Below are 5,458 nucleotides of genomic sequence, written 5' to 3' on the forward strand. Positions count from 1 at the left end.
AAGGCAAATGTGTTTGTGTCACTTCTTTGCCTAAAAACCATTCAGTGAGTCTAGTTAGGCACCTGTTTGGTGTGTTTCCCACCCCTTCCATCTTTCTTGTCATTGGCCTGTGAGAGAATCTTGTAGAATTGCCTGTGGCTCTCCAGTCGATCAAACTTTGTCGTGCCTTCATTCCCTCTACCTGAAATTTGCCCCCTCCAGCTCTCTTCTGTTGAGACCTCGTGGAGATAGCTTATATGATGCTTTTTCTAGGACCCATTCAATGACTTTATCCCACCTTTCGCCTCACCATCCCTCAGTCATTCTTTGTTTCCAAAATAATGAATATGTGCTGTGCTGTGCTGATTACAAGTTTATTTATCCCACTATACTCTAGACTCTTTGAACATAAGAATGGTGTCTCTTTGTGTTTGGTGCTAGGGATGTAGACATTGAGTGTAGTAGATGCTAAATGATAATGGTTGAATTACTGGATGGATGGATGGATGGATAAGTGAAATGGTACTCCTGTTCCTTTTCTGATTCCCAGCTGCTCTCCACTCTCCGCAACCCATCACAGCAATCTCAAATCTGGGCCTTTTTTTAAAGGCTGAGCCCTTATCATTCCTAACTTTTTCCTCCATCATTAAAATCCCTCCTTTTTCTCTGCACTGATTTTAATAGCTGTTAAGAAAAAAAAAATGTAAACCATTTTATTCTAAATTGTGAATGACTCACTATCTCCACATTTTCTATTTTTAAAGTTAATTCTTATGCCTACTTTCAGTTTTAAAAAGACGGTATAAATTCCGTACGTGAGATTTCAACAAAGATACTAGGCCAAAGGGTATAGCTTTGCTCTTTCAAGTTACCTTTTTACTCTGAGTACATAGGCCAGCCTGGTTTCACAAAAGAAGAGCTTCCATTTTATGAAGTTAAGAGACAATATTGTTAATATAACAACAATAATAATACCTTCTCATGAGTGCTTGCTATTGATTGTCTACTATACTAAATCCTTTCTATATATAATCTCATTTAGTCCTCAAAGATAGCCCTGAAAGATAGGCCTCATTTTTCCTATATTGTAGTTGAGGAAGCGGAGATACGGAGAAGTCCAATGACTTGCCTCAAGTCACACGATTAGTAAGTGGAAAGCTGGGATTTGAACCCAAGCTTTCCAAAGCCACTCAGCCTGTGCCTCCACCGTGCAGCCTGACTCTCCACACCGAGCAAGTACAGTGACTTCTCAGAGAAACAGATTCAAACAGATTCCAGTGAACAGATTCAGGAAGTGGGGACTCAAGGGAGAGATAAGGATAATCTGTTCGTTCTGGATGGAGTGATGCTAGTGATCAGTAGTGATGAACATTTCTGGCACACCAGGCACTATTCAAAAACAAAAAAACAAAACAACTCCTCAAGTAAAACATGAAGAGAAGAAAATGGAACTAGAAAAATTAAACTCTGAAAGTAACTTGCTTATGTTGTTCAGTTAATAAATAATGAAGAGGGGATTTAGTAAGAGTTCCAACAACGAACACTCTTATTTTATCAGTTTGATTGGAAAAAGAAAACCCTGAAGCGCAATGTAGTGTTCATTTTGATAAGGGCCTTGATATTTATATATTTTGTCTCTATTTTTAGAGCCACCAGCCTAAGAAGTCTACTGTTTTGAGCGTCTTTTTGCTTTGGGCTGTGCTGTCTACATTGCTCTTCCCCTGATCTTTCAGAGGTGTTTATACCTTTTTTTTTTTAAGAAGAGAAATTCTAAGTGCTAATTCAGTAGATTGCCTGTAAGTGAGACACTGGGACCTGTTGATGTGCGTTTGTTCCAGTTCTCAAAACATCCTTTTATTGGTCTTGATGGAGGGCTAATTCCTCACAGGCTCCATTACTTCTCACTCATACAAATGCCTTTTCTTTCTTTTCAGGATTGTGATAGCTTTAAGAAATGAGGTCAATATTTCAAAGGCATAATTAATTTAGTATGCCTCCTCTTTCATTAGGCAGCTCATTTTCTCCTGAGCCTCTCTTTCTCAGCGTATTTGCAAAGCCCTCCTCAGACTCCCTTAATTCCTTTTGTGAGCACTAGCTCACTTTTCTTTTCCTTCCCTCCTTTCTTCCTTTATTTCTCCCTCCCTCCCTCCTTCCTCCCTTCCTTCTTTAGACTTATTCTCATTCCTTAATGTTCTTTAACCTGACAAATGTCATGAATTCTTTCCACAATGTTTATTCTATTTTCAGTGACAATTTATGTCTTTGCTGGGTACTGTGGGTCAAAACTCCCTGTGGTTCCATCTGTCTAGCTTAGTGGGATGTCACAGGGTGAGCTGTAGCCCAAGTTACACTTTGGTGGGACAGCAATGCTTAGGATAAGCACAGGAGAGAAGCAACCAGCTGGCAAGTTGGACAGCTTATTTTTAAAAAAAAGAGTTAAAAATTTTTAATGATCGTAAACTACGTATGACATAAGATTTGGCATTTTAACCACTCTTAAGTGTGTGCATTTCAATATGTTAAGAACATTAATTGTTGTTGTGTAAATAATCTCCAGAACTCTTTTCATCTTGTAAAACTGAAACTCTATACCCATGCGACAACAGCCCCCACTTCCCCCTCCCCCAGTTCTTGGAAACCACCAGTCTACTTCCTGTATCTGAATTTGACTACTTTAGGTACTTTGTATAAGTAGAATTCTACAGTATTTGTCTTTTGTGACCAGTTTACTTAATCACAATGTCCTCAAGATTCATCCTTGTTGTAGTATGTGTCAGGATTTCCTTTCTTTTTTAAGATTGAATAATACTCTGTGTGTGTGTGTGTGTGTGTGTGTGTGTGTATGTACATTCAGAAGTGTAATTCCTGGATCATATCGTAATTCTATTTTTAATTTTTTTGAAGAATTGCCATACTGTTTTCCAAGTGACTGCGACATTTTACATTCCCACCAATGCCCAAGAGTTGTGCACAAGAGTTGTGATTTCTCCTCACCAACACTTGTCATTTTGTTTTGATCTTGACAGTAACTGTCCTAGTGGGTGTGAGGTCGAATAGCTTGCTTTTAAGGAGATTGGGAGAAGTTGAAGTTGAATGCGTTACAAGGATTTCTAAGTTGTCCGTCTGAGGGAGGAGAGATAGTGTATAACACCAAGCAGCCTTGGCATCAGGTAGGAAAACTGGTCTGGAATCAAGGGATTCTGATACAGTATAAGGAGATGAACTCAGGACTCAATTTTGACAGAAAGGGTGAGAGAAACCTGTGAAAAGGTTGGTCTCAGCCAAACACTGTTTAAATTCGCAGTGAGATCTCAATGCCCAGACCCAAAAGACGCATGCAGGCAAGTTGGGGCTTCAGTGGGGCGGCTCCCACCAGATGGTTCTCACAGACACTGGGGGGGTTGTGTTCACTTTCTGTTTCAAATTAAGTATTGGAAAACTGAGTTCAATTAAAATAAGTTAGTTTGATAGGAGCTGAGTTGTGTTTCTTGAGCCAAGGAGAAATTGTCCCCTGATGTGGGAAGGAGGATCAGTGAAATGTTGGTTCCACTTACAAAAACCAAAATTCAAGTGTTCCCCTGGTTTCTGGGTCCCACCGATCTACAGATGTGAGGGGAGAGTGGAGTTATGGAAATATCATGAAAGAAAGCATATCTCAATAAGAAATGAAAGGTTGAGAGGACTGACTGAATGAATGACACAGAATAGATCCTACTGGGTCAAAGTACAATGGATAACCATTTCCTTGCTATGTCTTTTTAAATACATGAGGTTATGTACAATGTTCTAGTTTGTTAAGGGAGATTTGAGCAGAGAAAATAGAGTGTGATGACATAACTTTTCTGATGAGGATGATGTGTAGATATTTGTAGGTCTTTTATCTTTTCCTCTTGGCCCATTTAGCTCTACAGAGGCAAAAAGCTAATAAATTCCTATTTGAGGTCAGCCAGTCATTTTCTAGGTAATATACATGTTTAGTGCTCCTAATATGATCCTCAAAATAACTCTACCAGGACTGTCTTCTTATTCCCATTTTATAAATGAAGAATCAGAGGCTCACAAAAGTTCAATAAATTTTTCAAGAATTCAGAGTTAAAAAAAAAAAAATAAAAAAACAAATAAAAAAAAGAATTCAGAGTTAAATGATGAGACCAGGAAAGGGTTATTGGTAATGTTATGCCATAGCCAGGATCCCTTACAGGACACCATCACTTCTAGATTATGCTGATTAGAATATGCAGTGTGGGTCACATATTCTTCTCCTCACTCTGACCTTGACTTAGTCTTCTTCTCACCCTGACCTTGACTTCTTCACTGTAACATACCTGGTGTTTGCTTCTGACTCCCTTGTCTTTGCTGCAATGCCAGTGTTTTAATGGAATGACCTTCACTCATGTCATAGGAACGGTCTCTGAGTTACTGTCTTTCATGTTGGTAATTAAATCCTCCCCCACCCCCACAATCCTTGGAGAAACAGCCTCATTAAAACCAATCTTAGGAATATGACTTATTAATTCTTACTATGTAGTTACCCATTTTATTTACTTATTTCTTTATTTAGTTAGTTAGTTACTGTTGTTTAGTTTTTATGTCAAAATCATAAACGTAACTCTGCAATCCAGCTATATTTGGAGGGGAATAAGGAAAATATGGAACCTACAGATCTGCAGCAAGAGCACAAAGCTTGTAGGATATTTCAAGCAAATGGGAGTGAAGGGGTACTCTCTTGAGCTACAGAAGGAATGGGCTGGTAGTTAAGATAAAACATGAGTAAAATTTATTAGATTTGTCCACAGTCTGCATTGGTGATCTTCTTGTTGGTCTTGCCATTCCTGGATCCAGAGCTATCCATGGCTTCCACAGTATTCATGCCCTCTTTGACCTTGCCAAAGACCACATGCTTGCCATACAACCCCTCAGTCTTGGCAGTGCAGTTGAAGAGCTGGGAACCATTTGTATTGGGTCCAGCATTTGCCATGGACAAGATGCCAGGACCCATGTGCTTCAGGATGAAATTCTCAACATCAGATTTCTCCCCATAGGTAGGCGCACTTGCCACCAGTGCCATTATGGTGTGTGAAGTCCCCTCCCTTGCACAAAATTCCCTGAATAATCCTTTGAAAGGAAAACCCTTTTTAATGAGATCCTCTCTCCCCAGTGCTCAAGGCATGAGAGTTTTCTACTGTCTTTCTACAGTCTTCAAGTAAACAGCTTGAAGGAGATCCAACCCAAGGGCTCACCGGCCACGGCAACGTCAAAGAACATGCTGGTTTGACCATGGTTGAGTGGCCTGGGTGGCTCTGGAGCAGGTTGCAAGGCCTCTAGTTATCCATTGTTTTTTAAACATTTTATTTATTTATTTGACAGAGTTCACAAGTAGGTGGGGGGAGGGTAGCAGGCTCCCTGCTGAGCAGAGAGCCCTATGCGGGGCTCGATCCCAGGACCCTGAGATCATGACCTGAACTGAAGGCAAAGGCTT

General features: G+C 39.9%; 1 pseudogene; it reads right to left on the minus strand.

Moving 5' to 3' along the window:
• Nucleotides 1–4,759: 4,759 nt before the first annotated feature.
• Nucleotides 4,760–5,244, minus strand: LOC122914307 (annotated as a pseudogene).
• Between the last annotated feature and the right edge of the window lie 214 nt (nucleotides 5,245–5,458).

This window comes from Neovison vison, chromosome 7, assembly GCF_020171115.1.
Source record: "Neovison vison isolate M4711 chromosome 7, ASM_NN_V1, whole genome shotgun sequence".
Classification (NCBI taxonomy): domain Eukaryota; kingdom Metazoa; phylum Chordata; class Mammalia; order Carnivora; family Mustelidae; genus Neogale; species Neogale vison.